Source organism: Prionailurus viverrinus, chromosome D1, assembly GCF_022837055.1.
Source record: "Prionailurus viverrinus isolate Anna chromosome D1, UM_Priviv_1.0, whole genome shotgun sequence".
NCBI lineage: Eukaryota > Metazoa > Chordata > Mammalia > Carnivora > Felidae > Prionailurus > Prionailurus viverrinus.
The window spans coordinates 73,022,080-73,043,177 of NC_062570.1; the positions used below are offsets into that span (position 1 = coordinate 73,022,080).

The 21,098-nt window shown below is 40.8% G+C and overlaps 1 protein-coding gene across 3 annotated transcripts in view; it reads right to left on the reverse strand.

The window, feature by feature from the left end:
* Positions 1-19,649, reverse strand: part of SOX6 (SRY-box transcription factor 6) — a 614,016-nt gene extending 594,367 nt beyond the window's left edge. For 2 of the 3 annotated variants that reach the window (XM_047877037.1, XM_047877035.1), the window contains exon 1: positions 19,177-19,649. The gene's annotated coding sequence lies outside the window, so the exon portion shown is untranslated. Of the gene's footprint in view, positions 1-15,787; positions 15,871-19,176 lie in introns of those variants that run through there. The other variant, XM_047877036.1, reaches the window with a different exon arrangement.
* Between the last annotated feature and the right edge of the window lie 1,449 nt (positions 19,650-21,098).

The following is a 21,098-nucleotide window of genomic DNA, read 5'->3' on the forward strand; positions in this document are numbered from 1 at the left end:
ATTCCAAGAAAGATGTGATTTAGCCAAAGTCACCCAAAGTTTATTGGCAGAGCTGAAACTCCCAAACTGGGTTGCTATTACACCAAGCTGCCCAACAAGTATATCAAGTTAGAGAAAAAGGAAAAAGAGAAAATGAGAGAGAGCCAAAGACAATGCTTGTCTATAGCCATCCCTCATTGCTTTCTTTCTCACCTTCTCCATCTTCTGCTCTAATTGTATCTAAATTCACAGAAGGCTGAGTAAAGAAGCAACAAAGGGCCTTGGACATTTGGGGAAGTAGTGATCCTCCACTTGGTTCTCTCTCCTGCAACATGATAAACACACTTAACTATGGAATCTCACTGACCCCTTCATGCCAACAAATGACTTAAATTGTTCTGCCTTGAAGAATAAAAAATGGCTTAAGTCTGCTTCCTCTCCCATATTAAATTCATTTTTAAAAATTTTTTTAGCATTTATTCATTTTTGAGAGACAGAGACAGAGTGTGAGTGAGGGAGGGGGAGAGAGAGAGAGAGAGAAAGAGAGAGATACACAATCTGAAGCAGGCTCCAGGCTCTGAGCTGTCAGCACAGAGCCTGACACAGGGCTCAAACTCACAAACAGTGAGGTCAAGACCTGAGCTGAAGTTGGACGCTTAACCAACTAAGCCACCCAGGTGCCCCGTGTTTCCTTTCTCATATTAGAGCCACACTACTGTTTTCTGAACCTCAATACTGATAAGTCTATAGGTCCACTCCCTGTCTTAGGTTTTCAGTGTACATTCTCCACAGGGATCATGTCCCATCTGGAGTGAGCTATTGTAATAAGTACCAAAGAAGATGGGACCTAATCTCAACAATGTTACCTTTCTAAGTAAAAATAATTTTTAGGGAAAACTGGCTAAGTATAATCACTGGTGAAATGGTTACCGTAGCTGGACTAAAGGGCAAAAAATAGGGATAAGATTACAGAAACAGCACCATGGACTTCACTAACCACATCATTCATAGCCAAGCAATTGGACACAATGTCAAAGCCAAGTACTGCAATGGTGATGCAATTACTTTTTTAAATAGACCTGTAAAACATGGTAACATCTTTACAACGCTTTGAAAGATGGGAAGTACCCCTTGAGAATTGTTTGCACCACCCAGAAGTTCCACTGCTCATCTCATGGTAAAGTTTTCAAACTTAAGGATTAGGAACAAAAAAATACATATACACCAAAAGTGCTGACCTTTCATGTAGAGCAAGTAGCTGTAAATGTGTGTCACCAAGGAGCTAACTAGCTAACTAGATACTTACATACCAAAGAAACTTAATCTTTCTCTTCAAAGTAAAGGTGATATTTTATCAAATGAGAAAGTAAATGCTTTTCAAAACAGATTTGTGCTATGAGGAAGTATTTTGAAAACATGTTCAGAAACAATTCCATCACAGTGTGATTTTGTTACCAAAAATTCTATCTACAAAAACTCATCTTGGGGCGCCTGGGTGGCGCAGTCAGTTAAGCATCCGACTTCAGCCAGGTCACGATCTCGCGGTCCGTGAGTTCGAGCCCCGCGTCAGGCTCTGGGCTGATGGCTCAGAGCCTGGAGCCTGTTTCCCATTCTGTGTCTCCCTCTCTCTCTGCCCCTCCCCCATTCATGCTCTGTCTCTCTCTGTCCCAAAAATAAATAAACGTTGAAAAAAAAAATTTTTTAAAAAAAACTCATCTGTTTTCAATTTTAAATTGGCAACAGAATATTCTAATCTGTTTAATGATGTGAGTTTCAATAGGTTTTGAGTCCACTTATTAAAAACATTAAAATGCTTTGTCTTCAACTTCATTACCAGAAAACACTGACTGCCATCAGGGAAGACAGAGATTTATCAGCCAAATTTAATAATTTTTTGCATATTTATGTATAGGACTAATACACTAGTAACACAGTTTAATAAGTGCAAATAATGATGTACTTCTTCCAATTGGATCTATTTTTCTTTCTGAGGTATAATTCTCAGCTATGGCAGCATTAAAACCATGTAGCAAAGCAAACTGAACTTAGAACCAAACTTATAAATCATTTCATCACAAAGTGTTAAACTGACTTTAAAAAAAAAAAAAAAGCATGTCCAAAACCAGACAGAGACCCCACTAAAAAGGAGAACTAGAGACCAATTTCCCTGATAAACATGGATGCAAAGATCCTCAACAAGATATTAGCCAACCGGATCCAACAATACATTAAAAAGATTATTCACCACGACCAAGTGGGATTTATACCTGGGATGCAGGGCTGGTTCAATATCCACAAAACAATTAACATGATTCATCACATCAATAAAAGAAAGGACAAGAACCATATGATCCTCTCAATAGATGCAGAGAAAGCATTTGACAGAATACAGCATCCTTTCTTGATAAAACCCTCAAGAAAGCAGGGATAGAAGGAGCATACCTCGAGATCATAAAAGCCATATATGAACGACCCAACGCTAACATCATCCTCAATGGGGAAAAACTGAGAGCTTTCCCCCTAAGGTCAGGAACAAGACAGGGATGTCCACTCTCGCCACTGTTATTCAACACAGTATTGGAAGTCTTAGCCTCTGCAATCAGACCACACAAAGAAATAAAAGGCATCCAAATCAACCAGGAGGAGGTCAAACTTTCACTCTTCACAGATGACATGATGCTCTATATGGAAAACCCAAAAGATTCCACCAAAAAACTGCTAGAATTGATTCATGAATTCAGCAAAGTTGCAGGATATAAAATCAGTGCACAGAAATTGGTTGCATTCCTATACACCAACAATGAAGCAACAGAAAGAGAAATCAAGGAATCGATCTCATTTACAGTTGCACAAAAAAACCCATAAAATACCTAGGAATAAATCTAACCAAAGAGGTGAAAACTTTATACACTGAAAACTATAGAAAGCTTATGAAAGAAATTGAAGAAGACACAAAAAAATGGAAAAAGATTCCATGCTCCTGGATAGGAAGAACAAATATTGTTAAAATGTTAATACTACCCAAAGCAATCTACATATTCAATTCAATCCCTATCAAAGTAACACCAGCATTCTTCACAGAGCTAGAACAAATAATCTTAAAATTTGTATGGAACCAGAAAAGACCTCGAAGAGCCAAAGCAATCTTGAAAAAGAAAACCAAAGCAGGAGGCATCACAGTCCCAGACTTCAAGCTATACTACAAAGCTGTAATCATCAAGACAGTATGGAACTGGCACAAGAACAGACACTCAGATCAATGGAAGAGAATAGAGAACCCAGAAATGGACCCACAAACATATGGCCAACTAATCTTTGATAAAGCAGGAAAGAATATCCAATGGAATAAAGACAGTCTCTTCAGCAAGTGGTGCTGGGAAAACTGGACGGCGACATGCAGAAGAATGAACCTGGACCACTTTCTTACACCATACACAAAAATAAACTCAAAATGGATGAAAGACCTTAATGTAAGACAGTAAGCCATCAAAATCCTCGAAGAGAAAATAGGCAAAAACCTCTTTGATCTTGCCCATAGCAACTTCTTACTCAACACATCTCCGGAGGCAGGGGAAACAAAAGCAAAAATGAACTACTGGGACCTCATCAAAATAAAAAGCTTCTGCACAGCGAAGGAAACAATCAGCAAAACTAAAAGGCAACCAAAAGAATGGAAGAAGATATTTGCAAATGACATATCAGATAAAGGGTTAGTATCCAAAATGTAAAGAACTTATTAAACTCAACACCCAAAAAACAAATAACCCAGTGAAGAAATGGGCAAAAGACATGAATAGACACTTCTCCAAGGAAGACATCCTGACAACCAACCGATACATGAAAAAATGCTCCACATCACTCATCATCAGGGAAATACAAATCAAAACCACAAGGAGATACCACCTTCCACCTGTCAGAATGGCTAACATTAACAACTCAGGCAACAACAGATGTTGGTGAGGATGAGGAGAAAGAGGATCTCTTTTGCATTGTTGGTGGCAATGCAAGCTGGTACAGCCACTCTGGAAAACAGTACGGAGGTTCCTCAAAAAACTAAAAATAGAACTACCCTACCACCCAGTAATTGCGCTACTAGGCATTTATCCATGGGATACAGGTGTGCTGTTTCGAAGGGACACATGCACCCCCATGTTTATAGCAGCACTACCAACAATAGCCAAAGTATGGAGAGAGCCCAAATGTCCATTGAAGGATGAATGGATAAAGAAAATGTGATATATATATACATATACATATATATATATATATATACGTGTATATATATATATGTATATGTATATATATATATACACACACACATATATATACACATACACATACACATATGTATGTATATATACATACATATATATATATACACATACACATACACAAAGGAGTATTACTCGACAATGAAAAAGAATGAAATCTTGCATTTGCAACTACGTGGATGGAACTGGAGGGTATTATGCTAAGTGAAATTAGTCAGAGAAAGACAAAAATCATATGATTTCACTCCTATGAGGACTTTAAGAGACAAAACAGATGAACATAAGGGAAGGGAAACAAAAATAATATAAAAACAGGGAGGGGGGACAAAACAGAAGAGACTCATAAAGATGGAAAAAAACTGAGGGTTGCTGGAGGGGTTGTAGGAGGGGGCATGGGCTAAATGGGTAAGGGGCATTAAGGAATCTACTCCTGAAATCATTGTTTCACTATATGCTAACTAATTTGGATGTAAATTTTAAAAAATAAAAAGTAAAATTAAAAAAATAAAATAAAATAAAAAATAAAAATAACAGCATGTTAAATTATAGAGTTTGGGGGACCACAGTTAGTTTTAAAATATTACTTATTCTACCTATACCTTTCTTTTTAATATCAATGTATGAATGTTTTATAGCATATATTAGCACAATAACCCATGCGTGCAATTTTACATAAATATACACATGTATTAGGGAGCATGCTCATAAACATTTTGCTGATGGCGTGCTCTATCCAAAAAGTTTGAAGACTTCTATTCTATCCTATTATAGAATTCTATTTCAGAAGTTCTCTCAAATAAGCCTTAAAATTATCTTGCCAGAGGAATTCTTCCAGCCTCACCCTTACCAACAATACTCTCCAGTTACCCTTGGGCTATCCAAACCACCTAGGATCTCTACTTCCTTCTCTTCTTAAACATCCTAAATTCTGCTCCTTTCACCTCAGCTACTGAGAATGCTGCATTCACCCCAATCAAGCAGGGAATATATTCAAACAAACATTGTATTAATAATCAAACATATTTACTTTTATGTAATAAGTATTAGCAACATACTTATTTAACTCATTTAATAGAGGCTTTGAGAAAATGTAGGATGACCAAATAATTTAATGGCCCTCTTACTAAACTTAATAAAGTTGTATTTGTGTTTTTAAATTATATCAGATGTAAATTTGTTAAATAAGCAAAACTAAAGACTATATAATCATAGCCAAAATAAAATGTAAAGGACATTGATACAAATGTCCTATATTTGGCATTTTAATAATAGAAACTAGTGCACATACATATCAAAAAAGAAGAAGAAATAACCCAAAAGTGAAAGTGGTGGTAAGAAAATTCAGGAGAAAATATTAGCATATAATATGAAGGGTATACTTTTCCATATACTTTATTCAAATAGCTCTTGGTAACACATGTGAACATAACAAAGAAATTAAACACAATACTACACAACTAAGACATGGCTAATTATGGTGAGTGCTTTGAAAAAGGTCCCAAGGTGTCATAATTAAAAGCTGAACTATTTTTCATTCTTTCCCTGCTATGCCACAAGTAAGAGTTAAGAGTCCCCAACTTCACTAGTTCCAACTAATTTAGGCTGTTATGTTTATACTTGCCTCAGAGAAAATAAGCCTGTCACAATGCTATACAATTTAAATTTTTTTTAACGTTTATTCATTTTTTGAGAGAGAGAGAAAGAGAGAGGGAGAGAGAGAGAGAGAGAGAGAGAGAGAGAGAGAGAGAGAGACAGGGCATGAGTGGGGAGGTGCGGAGAGAGAGGGAGACACAGAATCTGAAGCAGGCTCCAAGCTCCGAGCTGTCAGCACAAAGCCAGATGTGGGGCTCGAAGTGACAAACCACGAGATCATGACCTGAGCTGAAGTCAGATGCTTAACCCACTGAGCCACCCAGGTGCCCTAAAATGTTATACAATTTAAAACACATAAGTATTTAGTGTACATGACTCTACCCTACCTGTAAATCACACAAACCTATACAAAAGTACAAATGGAGGCCTTCTCTGGAACTGTGGTCTTCAAAAGTTTAAAGGGTCTAACCTAAGAAAAACTAAAATTTTCTTTTAGTAATATCTTAGAATATTGCATTAAAAATAAAAATTAAATATTACAATTTTAATTATTCCAAATTGAAATTCTTCTTTAAACTATTTTCAATATCCATCTTTATAGTGGGAAAGAACATCAGCTAAGAAATTTTTTAAAAGTCCAATTTTCCATTGTATGAGGTGGGTGGGGGAATGGTGTAAATGGGTAATGGGCGTTGAGGGCACTTCTTTGGATAAGCACTGGGTGTCATATATAAGAGATGAATCACTGGGTTCTACTCCTGAAGCCTGTATATTAACTAACTTGAATTTAAATATATAAATATATATTACTAAATATATAACATATATTAATATATATTAAATATATTATATATTTAATAATATATATTAAATATATGTATATATATTATAGTTATATATAAAGTCCAATTTTCTGCCAGTGTGTATTTGGATCTTCAGACTCAAGAGTAATAAATGTTCCTGAGGCTCAGTTAACTAATATGCTGTGTTACAAGCTAGTTAAGCTTTGGTCAGTTGCTGTATGATTTCAATTTTTATTTTCTTATTTGGGGGTGAGGGGGTTGCTTCTTACTAAAATAACTCAACTGAGGGGTGTCTGGGTGGCTGGGTTGGTTGGGCGGCCGACTTCGGCTCAGGTCATGATCTCATGATCTCACGGTTGGTAAGTTTGAACCCCACACTAGGCTCTGTGCTGACAGCTTGGGAGCCTGGAACCTGCTTCAGGTTCTATGTCTCCCTCTCTCTCTCTGCCCTCCCCCCCACTTGTGCTCTGTCTCTCAAAAATAATAATTTTTTTTAATGTTTTAAACAAAGAACTCAATTGGAAGTTCTAAAGGAAAATTCTTAAAAGCATCATAACTAATTTAATACAACCAACGGATGTTTTAAAACTGTTTTATAGAACTTTAGTACCCTTTATTTTTTTCCTCCTTAGCCTCAGAGCCTTTCTTTTTAATGGAGAGATTTTGTCATATTTCTCATGTCTTGGTCAATACTGCAACTCTCCAGTATGCCACAGCAGTGGCAAAGAAAATAATAGGTTAGGCTATTAGAAACCAGGGCTATAACTTCTCTAGCCTATGTGATGACGAAGCCCTTTTCAGAAAGTGATTATGTCACAAAGTCATATAAGCTGTAAAATCTCAATAGGTGTGTTTAATGTGAAGAAACAAGTTATTAAACACCAGAAAACTTCCAAACCAAAAACAGCAAAGAAGGCTTGTGTAGTCAGAGAAAAGGTATTCAAAAACTCATCAGAAAACAGGAGATCCCAGATTACAAAACTGAAAAGGGTGATTTAGCATCCCTATTTGAGAGTGATTAAGAGTAGAGAGGGGTAGTTGCTGCTACTACTGCTCCTGTTACTGTTTCATTATCATTATTGTGAAATAATAATTTCTATTTCATTTTTTTATTTTTTAAGTTTTATTTATTTTGAGAGAGAAGAGAATGTGGGGAGAGGGGCAGAGAGAGTGGGACAGAGACAATCCCAAATAGAGTGGAGCCCGATGTGGGGCTCAAACTCATCAACTATGAGAACATGCCCTGAGCCAAAGTTGGATGCTTAACCCAGGTGTCCCAATAATAATTTCTGTTTCATCCAAAAAGTTTTGAATCACTCTGAGTGTTATTTATGTTCACATTATTCCTCAACAAAAAATAAGTTAATGAATATGCCAACTCTATAGATAGAAAAACTTAATTACAAATGTGAGGTACCTAAAGACCTGTAACCAATAACTCAGAAGCAACACACAGATTTAAAATTTTCCAGATATTGGCCTTTCTCTAAGACCATTCCTTGCCAACTGAGAAAAACAAAAGTTTTTTTATAGTACAAGATATAAGATTTTATTAACTCATAGTACTGATCACAAATTCATATATTAATAAGACATCTACTTTAATTTTAATACTTAGTTGACATATTTGAAGGAAAGTAGTAATGTGAAAAATTCCTCTGTACCTCAAAAGGTACTCACAATGTCCCTGACAATAAAACTGAACTAAGAAAGAGAAGTGTAGCAGTGTAGCCCTGTGATGGCTACATCACATTCACGAGGCACCTGGCCTTTCTAGGAGTCACAAAGACACAAATACGAGACTTTTCAGTGTCAGACCTATAAAATAGTTAATAACGATGTAAAATGTTTCCCCCACGTCCAATGCTCCTCAGGATATTACTTCAAATAATCTCTTCTTGATCATCCTTTAAGTCACAGCTCAAAGGCCACCTCCTAGTAGAAGCTTTCCTTGACATACGTACTTCTGCTCTTACACCTACCTCCATTATAACTAGCACACTGCATAGAATTACCTATATTCACACCTCCTCACTGCATTTGCATCTTTGAAATCATGTAATCAAATGGTTCCCACCTTTTCCCAGCCAAGGATCCTTTCATTAATCTTCCTTCATGAGCCCCACCCATATTTTCAGAGTGTTGCCTATAAAACCAGCCATACTTACTGTGTAAATCAACTTCTAATTTTTACTAATCAGAATATATAACTGATATTTAACACTTCTGATCAGTAATATATTATTCATTTATACATTGGTGTATGGAAAATGCAGCATGGTTTGTCTCTGGAAATAATAATTATTCTCAAGTACTCCTAACACCAATGTCCAGAACTGTTCTGTGAAATTCTATGCACAGTATCTTCAAACTGAATCTTCCCAACAACCCTATCATCTGATAAATTGTATCACAATCCCCATTTTAAAAATTAGGAAATCAAGACTTAAAAAGGTTGGTTAACATTTCCAAGGTCATACAACTAGTTTAGGAAATAAGACTTTTGAGGAAAGATTCAAAAAATTAAAAAAAATTCAAAGCTTAATTGTGGTTTTCTCCCATGCAGGTCTTTAAAATTCATCATTAAAATGAAGAATATGTTTCTGGTTTTTTTTCTTTAAATGAAACCAAAAGAAAGCAGATTAAGATGTGTATATTTGACCAAAGAACTTGATGTTAATTACTGAAGTACACAAAGATTATAAAATCTCATTCTTTGCAGGCTTTCAATTTTTTTCTAAAGCTTATGTATTTATTTTGACAGAGAGAGAGAGAGTGAGCATGTGTGCACAGGCAAGCAGGGGATGGGCAGAGAAAGAGGGAGAGAGAGAATCCCAAGTAGGCTCCATGCTATGAGCACAGAGCCTGATGCGGGGCTTAATCTCATGAACTGTGAGATCATGACCTAAGCTGAAACCAAGAGTTGGAATGCTCAACGGATTGAGCCACCCAGGCACCCTTTTGCAGGCTTTCAAAATAAAGAGTGTCTTAACTGACTAGAATGGAGAAAAGGTGACCAATACACCCATGGAGGATGCAGGATGACAGGTGAAATGACCTTTCAAAATCTCTTGTAGTCCTTAGAATTGGAATTTTCTCAAATTTGAGACCAGAACATCCATACTCTACATTTATCGCAAGTCTGCCGGACTACTAATGAATTCTTCTTTCGAGGGAAGAAAGGAAGGAGCACATATTGCTGTCTGTATTTCATATAAGAGTAAAAGAAACAGATTATGTAACTCACCAAAGATTTCATAGCAAGTATATAGTGAAGCTGAAATGGAAAGCCTGATCTGTATAATTATAAGCACAGTACCACTTCACTAGTCATTTCAACAGGTATTAAATATTTACTTTATACCAAGCCCTGAGCTTCGTGCTTTACATTCATTTATCTCATTTAATCTTCACAATAATCCTATGGTGTAGATATTATTACTCCCATTTTAGAGACGAAGACATGGAGGGTTAGGGATTACACCATGGATATATTGGGGGCGGGGCGCGGGGGTGGATGGGGCAGTTGCCTCCTAAATAGAAGGTTCAATGCCCATGGAGATAGCTGGAGATTATTTCTGAGAAAATAACAATATTCCTGCCATTTGATATTCTTTCCCAAGAAAGAATGATGAATTATTCTCTCCAAGTTAGGAGCATTCTTCTCCAGCTCTACCAACGACCTGCTTAACAACATGACAACTTCAGCTAAGTTTCCCCACCTACCAAATATAAAAATCTTCAACAGAAAGGAAAATCCTTAAAAAAAACAGACTTGTGACTTCAAAAATGCCCTTCAGGGTGCCTAGAACTTAGTAAGTGCTCAATAATGTTACCCAATGTTCTATTTGTAACTTCATCTAAAGTATGAAAGGAAATATTTGCAATCCCTATGTTTCAGAATGAGTTCCATTTGAAACCTATGCTCCTTATTTTAAAAAGAAAATCTGTCACATTTTCTTTTTTTCATATATTGTGCCTGTGTAGTAGTAGAAAGTAAAGCATCTTTAATTTTCTTTGTCTAATTTTAAAGAACTACTTTTCAAAGAAGAGAAGAGATTGTGCTCAATGAAGTCAAAATCACAAACAGCACTAACGTCCCTTTTTGCATTTGAATGGATATATTAAAGATAGACAATTCAATTCATCTCTTTAAGATGACTAGAAACAACAAATTATTGAAGGTAGTAGGGATAATAGATCATGTAAAGGGTTACCTTGTGAGATTTTCAGAGAAGAAAGAGATCAAGGGAGAACTTGAAATGAGAGAATACAGAATGTTTGCATCGATGCTAATATGCATATCACAGAACGTACTTTGAATTTACCTTATATTTATTGTGCTTATTTATACATGTCATCATTGAAAAGCACCAAATCAATATACTTCAGTAATTTTGATTCAAAATAGTTTAAAACACAAAAACTCTTAAAGAATTTCACAATATCACATTAGGCTTCTTCAATACATGGTGCTTCAATCCAAAGAAATCTTTAAAAGCTTTATAAACCAGGGGAGCTTACTAAATAAAATATACCAGCGAATTCCTTCCTACATGTGCCAGAGTAGAATGTACATAGAGAAAGAGTAAATATGGAAATAGAAAATCTAGAAAATTACAGAGCAGCAAATTCAAGCTAGTTACCAAGGATGCAAAATTTTCTGAAATATATACAACATTGGACAACCAATTGTTAGATTTTTCTGATTTCACCATTCAATCCCCAAATAATTACCGGTTAAGATACTAGCCCAGTTCTTTACAAAGAAAGCCAAACAACTCCCTATAAATGCAAAAAGATAACTCCTAAATATGAAGATATTCTAAAAGATTGTTTTTCAGTTGAAGTAGTACAAAAGAAAATGCCACTACACATTTTTATGCCATTAAAAGGTAAGGAAGAACATTTTGGAATTCTTTAAACATTTTAAAAAGGAATTTTTTTCAAATATTACATACTGTGTAGGTTAGGGAGGTTTACTGAACATATCAGTATTATAAAGTAGAAATAACTGGACTTTTGATTTTTTAATGTACTAGTTTATAATAAATTACAGCATCTACAATTAGACTCAGAAAATAATTCACATCATTCCTAAAGATGAACGTTTTTTGAGTGAATAGTAAAATATGAGAGATACACAAGGGGTCTTAAAGGAGCAAGAAGAGATTCTGAATATAAACAAGGCATCATTCTGGTAAAAGGAAATACAAACAACTAGCATAAAAATAGTTGATGCACAAAAGCCATAATGAGAGGGTAGCTCAAAAAATAACTTCTACTTTGAATGGTTTGGATGAAATACAAATTATCTACAGAAAAGTGTGGACTGGCATAAATGTTTGTACAAAATTATAAGTGTATTTCAAGAAGTATGCAAGAGGCAACCGCCTGCATGATGCACAAGGTCCCGGCAATGCTCTGCTTAAGTGCTAGTGCACAGAGTCCAAACCACTGCATTTTAATTACCATGCAGCCTCAGATATATTGCCTTTGATATGGAAATGTTCTTGTTCTCTCATCTTCACATATGGTCTCATGCACAGAAATCTTTATCTGATTCATAAAAAATAAACTAGAATCCAATCTCAACACCTGACCTCAGTGCTTAGAAGTTTTTTACTAAGCATGGTGTCACTATAAAAAGAATGGCTAATATTGGTGTAAAGTTGGATATTTTGAGCAACGAACGATATGAAGGATTTACAGTTACGAACTGAATCGATACTGCTTCTCTGAGGTTTTAGGATTTCATGTTCCCTTTTTTTGAGACTACCACAGATTTGAGGAAAAACAGACCAGTACCTTTTTTTGGAGGTGAGAGAATCTGTAGTAGATTTAAATGATATTCCATCTTACAGCCTCCACTCACATTCTTCAGCTGATTTATCCTAATTATGACAATGGATACTTAAAACTTAAAAAGCTCTATAAAAAAACCACACACAAATTTAAAACTATTTACAGTTTGACTAAATGTCTAAATAAAACAATTACCTAAAAAGCTTTTACCCTCTTCCACAGAACAAGGAAAATAAAAACACTTCCTATAAATGAATAATGAATATATAAAGAGAAGATGATGAAAGTTTCTAACTCTTATCAAAACAATTAGTTCTCAGATGACAATTGAATAATATCAAGCAAAAAGGATACGCTATATGTTTAAAATGTGTTTCCATTTAATAAAAATTCCTTTTCATAGGCTCTACTAGAGTGCCAGTTTGGTTTTTTTTTTTCACTTTGAGTATGTTGAGATTCAGAATATAATCTAATCAGTAGAAGATGTGAAGTTAGGATGAAGACATAGAATGCTCAATATATGATTTTCTTTTTAGGAAAAAAATAATAGGGGAGAGCTATATTCCTTAAACAAGAAACAATTCAAATGCAAAGCTGGTCTATTTCTTCCTCTAAAACGCAATGAATATTTGTTTACTTATTACCAAATTTCTATATTAAAATCTGTTCTCACATATGCACATAACTTGATAATTCTGAAATAACCTACATTAATTTTTAAAGAACAGGAATATGACCCATCTAACTTCATGACAGCAGATAATATGTCCCATCTGTGAATCATCTTGCTGTATGTTATCTGTGTTTTATCATTTCTAGTACCTGTCTGTGCCTGATATGGTACTCTCAGACACATTAGCTGGATGGAATGTTTCACTTGACTTCAAAAACATCAATTGATATATATGCACCCCTAAACTATATTTAAGTAAATAGCTCTGAGATCAATCAAATTTTTGTTGTACTGTACTACTCTTTTATATAACGCAGTTTGTAAATAGTGAAAAAGTATACATGAATTCTCTCATAAGAGAATCCTTTCAAACTTAGATATATAATCTAACAAAACTGAAAAGTACAGAAAATATTGAAAGGGCTAAAGCCCTTTATTAAACCTTGTTAAAAGAAAATTCATTTATTCCAGTACCTATTATACTAATTGAAAGCGAATTATTTAAAACATCACCAATTTCTTCAATATAAGATGTGTAGCAATTTCATCAATGATCAACAACCCAATAATTCCTAAAAGTCAAATAGAAACAGACATAAAATATCAATAGTGGCCAGAAAATTTATCACATATGTATTTAAAGTAATATACTTTAAAGCCCTATAAAAGAAACATTTGCTAGGTATGCTAACATATTTTAAATGTATGCTTTTCCCTTACTGAAAAAAAAATCTGCTGCTTTCTGCTACTAAAGAAAAAATGTCCAATAGACAGTATAATATTCCTACTGAATGTCATCTCTTCTACGTATTCAGTTAGTGAATGCATTATAGAATTAGTGTGAGGTATAGATACTGATACCACTTTATTACTTAATATTTTTTACATTTTTCTTCTTTATAGTATAATGTTGAGTGTTGCAGTTACACAATATACTATTATAAGAGTTTATATCATGTTCCGTAATAATAAACTCATAAATATTTTTGCTTTTTAAAAAATACGTGTACACCCAAAGAAACTTCCTTGCCATTACTTCTAAAACAAAAACTAAGAACAACAATAAGCAGGATAAACAATAAATTTTAAAAACCATCTAGTTTTGCCTCTATAAATAAAGGAATGTGGTGGGAGAGCAGAGGAGAAAGGAGGTGTTGGTAGTACCTGAGAAAAGCAACAGGGAATGTCAGTTTGCCTTAGGAATTAATGATCTATCACTTGTCTGGACCCTGGTTACTTACTGCCTTTGGTCTTAAACTACATCTAATATGTGTGGTACATGCTTGCTTGTTTTCAGAGTTTGAAGGATTTTTTTTTCAGCTGTTTTCTGTTGTTCTTGCTCTTATTCTTGATGTTGTTTTGGAATAGGGAATAATCCCTCTTCATTTATAAGGTTTTCAAAAACGTAGAAGAAAAAAAACCTACATGTCATTTGGCCTACTACCCATGTGCTCACAAATGTGTATTCAGGAAAATACTCTCAAAAGTATATAGATAACTCATTTATGATCTGGTGGCGTTCTTTAAAATTCAGTCATAAGTTTTCCCCTACTAAAAGAAAATGAAATGTTTCACTGGTTCGATAAAAAGCATATGCAACTAAATACACTGTGTCCCCCACCTCCTGCCAGACAGGTGCACTCTTGCTGCCATAGAAAACCTAACGGTATCCCACTAACTTGTGGAAGATTTAGGATGTTTGCCCACTTGTTTTAAAAATAAAGAGAATCTTCTAGTAGGTAGCAGGCATAACTGAGTGGCCTAAAAACAAGGGGAGGAGGGAGACTGGTGAAAGTGCCTAATGCTGAGTGTTGAATTCCACCTTACTGCACAGGGTAAAAGCGGGAAGGTCATGTTCATGGCTATAGAAATCTGGTCTCCACCAGAGTGCAAGCTAAAGCTGACCTGAGGCTGGGCTCTGGGAAGGTAGGTGGTAAGTTCAAGCACCACTCTGGGTACAGAGAAAACAAGGCACTGCTCCTAAGAACCCCAGGCTGAACAAGAGTGATACTGCACATCTTTCCAGGCTTGCCCCACAGTGAACACTAGCAGCCTCAAGCAGCTAGGCCTGAAGGGGGAAAACTGAAGCTGCAAATCAGGGCACATAAACTCTCAGACCTCCAGGGTGGCGGGTGGGAGGGAGCACACAGCCAGGGGAACAGTCCAAACTAGAAGCCTGAAGCCCCTACCCAAGCCAGGATACAACGTCAAGCCCTGGCTGGTCCTCCTGGATTAGTGCAGATAGAGGGGCACGAGCAGACCTCCCCTTTGGGCGGGGTGTGGAAAAGACTATATTGCCAGATCTGACTCCACATCCCCTTTCCTCATTCGGTCTGTAGCCTGCTGCTGGTGTCCCATCTACCCCTCCAACCAGTAGTTCCTCCTCAGCCGAAAAAAGAGAGGAAACAGGAAGAGATGGGGGAGAAAGTGAGAGAAATCAAAGACAAGACTACTCTGTCATAGTCCTCCCTGGAGCCAGGGCCTCCCAGGGCTGTCCGGGTCTGTTCGGCCTTCCCTCGGGAATCCTGTACGTAGCCCGGAACAGATTTGAGTGGATCAAGTCCGCCAAGCCCGTGCCTATGGGCCTCGGGGATGAGGTGCTGAGTGGGCAAGCTAATTATACATGTGGCATTTGGGCAGCCGACCGTCCAGTGACACCTTACCTTATGAGGAAACGTCAACCCCAGCAACTGTTCAAAACAAAATGCCATCGCGGGATCAGCTTCGCCGGCTCTTGGCCGGTTCAGGATTGCTGTTCCCACAGCCTCTCGCACTTAGTGCAAGAATGTGGCCTGGGGAGGCCAGCTGTGGGCGGGCGGACCGGCCAGAGTGGGGGGGACAAGGCGGGGCGGTCCTTGCCAGGTGTCGGTCCTGTCCCCCCTCGCCATGGACCGACTTGCAGACCCGACCACTTGACCTTTTTATTCACCAAACCCACCTCCTAGAAATAGACTGGGCGGGGCTGTATCTGTTCTCCTCTGGACCGGGGTGGGGGGGGGGGGGGGGGGAACCTGGGCATGTGACTATAAAGGGCAGAAACAGGAGACCCTGGGGAGGCGGGGGAGAAGGGCACTCTCGCCTCACGACTCCACTGGACTGTTGTCTGGGCCACCCCGCCAGGGCCAAAAGCCCGGCCGCAGGAGTGCGCGCCGGGGTCAAGCGCCCGGGACAGGGACGTCACCCGAGCGCCCCATTGACAGTGCAGCGGGAGGTCCGGAGCCCAGCCCAGTTTGCCGCAGCGACGGCTTCGGGCCATCTCGAGACCGAAACTTCAAGCATGGCCCTCAAAGGAGGTCACACACAGAGAAGAAGCCGGGGACAGCCCATCTCGCTAACAGCCCAGCCCCACCAGCACAGTCGAAGACTTATTTTTAGTGCCCAAATAGGGGCAGCATTCAATATCTGGCAATTCATACCAACAAACCTTTTCAAACTTGCACAGCCTAAGAGAGCTTAAATAAAACTCAAAACATGCCGGCAACAACCACCTTTTATCTGCTCGGAACACACCAATTCTTTTTATCTGAAAGCTCCGCGGAGCGCCCGGGAAACGGAGCTAATCTAGCCTCCGCAGCCGCGGGCCGCTCCTCCTGGAGCCGGAACACAAGCCCAGCAGCCTTTGCACAAGCCCCTTCCCTTCTCTGACGGGCCCTTTAAGGGAGAAGCAAGAAAGCAGCTCCCCCGGGAGCGACCAGGCTCGGTCTGGACCCCGGGCGGGTGGCAGCACCGCCCCTGGGCCTGGGCCGAGCCCCAGAGCGGCGGATCTCGGCCGGTCGGCGGAGAGGACAGCGGGCGGCAGGGGCCCGGGCAGGGAGCCGAGGAGGACGGAGGGCGCCGGCTGGGCTCAGGGACGCGGGGTGGGAGAGCGCGGGGCGGGGAAGGTACGCGCCGGCGACCGTGCGCCTGGCCCGCGGACTCCCAGGCCGAGCCCGCGCGGGGCAAGGCTGGGCGGCCACTCACACACGCCCCCGCCAGCCCCGCACTTCTGCCCTAGCGTCCGGAGCAAAGAGGACCACAGATTAGCACTTGGGTTTCAGACTGTCTTGGAGTTCGGTTTGTTTATTCCTAAAAAGATCATAAAAAGTCACGTCCAAAAATGGGGGAGGGGGAGGAAGGGCGAGAGCCGAGAGAAGTGGAGGCGACTCGCGCAGGGTCCCGAGAAAGTTACGGCAGAGCGGCGGTGGGGTGAGGGTGGGAGAAGGGAGCGGCCGGGTTTTCTAGCGACCCGGGTTTTCTTTATGAACTCCTCGCGCTAAACTTCACCCCGTAAGAGAGCGCTGCGGAGATCCTCGACTATCGCCCGCCCTCGGCCAGCGTCAAACCCACAAATAGTCAAAGTTTCCAAACCAAAATGGGGGTGGGGAGGGGGGAGCGTTAAGAAACACAGAAACCCAGCGGGTCCTCCCGACCTCCCGCACCCCGACCGAGCCTGGCTAACACTGAAGCGCTCCGGAAAACTGCGGCGTCGCAGTCAGTCACACGGCGAATCAACACAACACTTTTCAAGAAAACAAAATATTCGCTGGGAAACTTACTTTGCATTTAGTCTCTATTCTTTGGGGGGATGCGGTTTAAGTCGGTTCGTAAAGGAAAGCTCGTTTTGTCCAGGTTGGATATTGTCTACTTATGGATCAGCCCTTGGGTGAGGGTTTATTTTAATTTATGGCTTATGCATTCTTTTAAGGTCGATTTACATGACCTCCGGCTACAACTAAGACAGCCGAGGAGGGCACTCCAGTCGTCAGTCGGCCAAACCCACAATTAAAACAGCCCTCCCCCTAGTCTTGGTGTGACTAGGACTCTCTCGGGGTAGGCTGGTCGCCTGTTTTTCTGTTTTCTCTCTCTCTCTTCTTTCTTCACTTCTCTTTTTTCCCTCTTTCTTTCATTATGTCTTTCTTTTTTTAATATCACGAAATAAGATACGATATCAGTTTAAAACTTTCGGTATAACTTTCTCTAAACCCAAGCCTGCAGCGATAACCAGAACTACAGCGCTCACAAAGCCCTCAGGATGCTGCCCTCTTGTGGGCACAGAGGGCATTACCACCCAGCGATCCCCTCTGAACCCTCACAGAGCACACAGGCATTTGCTTACACACGCACAGAGAGAGAGAGAGAGGAGAGGGAGAGAGAGAGAGAGAGAGAGAGAGAGAGAGAGAGAGAGAGAGAGAGAACTACACACGCAGGCACACAAGCTTCCTCTATCACACAGTTGCGCAAACTTCAATGAAATACCTACCTCAAACTTCACGGAGACTTACAAATTCATTCTCTAAGCCACCTGACTTCTTTTTCATATCATTCCCAGTTACACAGATTAGAATATCTATACGGGGAGGCGGAGGAGAAGGAATAAGGTGGGCCGAAAGGGCGGACAGATTTCCGGACGAATACTTAGGATGGCGATAACAGCTTTCTGTTGTCAAAGGTTGCGTTGTCTGTCTCTCTCCCTTGCCCTTTTTGCCTTAGTGTCCTACGCACAGTTATCTACAGCTACAACATGTGTTTTCTCGGAGTGGATTTTGGGGGTGGGGGGGTGGCAAGAAAACCAGAAGCCCGCCACGCAGATCTGTCACCGCCTCCGGAACAAGGCACAACTCTCCGAGAGGGGGACGCATCCTGGGGATCCACGCGTCCACCAGCGAGCGACAGACGCTCGGGCCCCTTTCTCAGCCTCCACTCCCCCCCCTCTGCGTCGGCCCCGCGGAGCGCCCTCCTCCCGCTCCTCCTCCCCTCTCCCCTCCCCAGCCAAGTACGGAAACCCGCCCGGGCTGGGCAGCCGCCGCTCCGGCAACCCGCACCCTCACAGGGCTCCGCGCGCTCAGCTCTCGTCCCTCCGCCTGCCTTACCCCAGCCCCTCAGTCCCGGCTCAGGGAAACTAACCCCGGAGCGGCCCGGAAGGGCAGAAGCGGAAGGCACCGGGGGCCCGCGGCCCGGCCCGGGGTGCCTGCCCCCTGCCCCCTCCGGCTCCCCAACAGGTAGCTCACAAACGGGCCGCGCGCTCTCGCTCTGTCTCCCTCGCTCTCTAGTTAGCTCGCTCCGTCCCGGTTACCTGGGCGGGCTCCAGGATGGTACCGCACGGGAGGGCTCCTTGTGCGCTGCGCCGCGGGAGTAAATGGCATTAAAGAAAAAGGGAAAGATACAAATAAAAAAAAAAAATTAAGGAAGGGGACTCGATGCTAGGTCAATTAGCACAGCCCCGGGAGCAAGGGAGCAGAACCCCCCAGCGCCGCGGCCGGCGCAGCCCGTTAACTCAAGTCTGCGGGGGTGTCCCGCCCCGGGCGGGGGGAGCGTTGACCGGCAGAAGTTTGCCGCCGGGGTGCCAGGAGGTGCGCGCAGAGCGGGGTGACTAGGGGCTTCCCCCTTGAAACAAGTGAAGGCGATGGTTAGTGCTGTCAATCTTGGCAATCAGTGTGAGCGGCCATGTCGTAAGTATTCAAAGCATTTCCCGTCGTGCAACATCAGAAAGTGAGTGGCCAGGGCATTGATCTGAGCGAGGGAGAGGAGGCAGGGCTCCCCTCCCAGACAACACAGGCAAGATGAGACAAGAGGCGAGGGAGGCAGCGAGCCAGGCAGGGAAGCTGGGAGGGAGGGGGAGGGCCGGAGGAAGAAGAAGGAGGGGAGAGCGAGAGGCAAAGGCAAGAGAGAACCGGAGAGAGAGGGCAGAGATCGGCGAGAGCAGAGGTTGGAATTGGAGAAGGCGCCTGGGAAGCAACTACTGGGAGAGAATTGGAAGGGAACAATGAAGCGAGTCGGGGTCAGAGGGGAAATGGGGACAAGTATTGGGTGGGAAAGAGACAGGCTGAGGAAGGCGTAAAGGACCTAAGGAGCACTATTAGGGCTGGGGCTGCTGGGAGGAGGAGTCAAGAGGAAGGCGAGCTGCAGTGGGGCAAAGGTAGACAACTGCAGAGGAAGAAAGAAGCAAACTGAACAGGAGGAAGGAAAGTGGGAGAGGGAAATGGAGGGCTGGTAATTTGTGTTTTGAAAAAGTTATGTGACAGTGGAGGAATGGGCTGAATATTAACAAGTACTGAGATATAGAAGTGGACCACAAAAGTGAGTCACAGGAGATACAGAGAAGAGGAAGGACAGGGGCTGAAACAAACCAGGAAAAGGGAAAGATGGGTGAATATTAGGATGAATACTAAGAAGAATGAAAGAAAATGAAAAAGAGAAGTGGTCAAGAGAGTTTAAAAAAAGAGATGCAGGCACCAGAAATAAGGAAAACACACCATTTAGAAGGACCTCAGTCAATGGGGGAAGAGAAATTTATTTCAAGAGGAGGAGGAGGAATTGAAAGAAAACAAGAAAAGGCAAGTGGCATTGGGAGATCCTTAATATATGTAGGTGGAAATGTTCCGCAGGCCATGTGGATTATGAGTTTATGGATTAAAATGATCAGAAAAAACATGTACAAACTACCAAAAAAAAACTATACCTTTACAACAATAAATAATTCCACACTTATTATATGGGTATGTTTGTGTTACGTGAAATTGGGTGGGTGATATATGTGTATTACCTCAACTTTGTAGAGGAAAAGATTTGAAGATACAATTTCAAGAGGGGTAGCTTGGAAGTTGTAGAAGAAGAAAAGAGTGTCTGTCACCCTGGGCAGCATGTAGAAAGGCACAAGTCAGATGTAGGAAATTATATTAATAAAATTCCCCCCCCCCAAAAAAAAACACATAAAGATTCTCTTTGATGCATGTATAGGATAGATAAGATTTGCAAGGGCACAGAATGGCCTAAAGGAGCAGAGACTTGGAACTTTATCTTAGTACACACAAGCTGAGCGACCGAGAGGGGAGGGAATACTACCTGACTCCTGGTGTCAGGTAGTAGAGATGCAGTGTAAAACAGATGAGAAAACCGGCTCTGACAACAGCAGACACAGAGCTAACTAGAGTCAGCGTGTACCACATGAGGCTGGCCTGCCTTAACCTAGGCCTCAAAAATAGACTAGATTTCAGA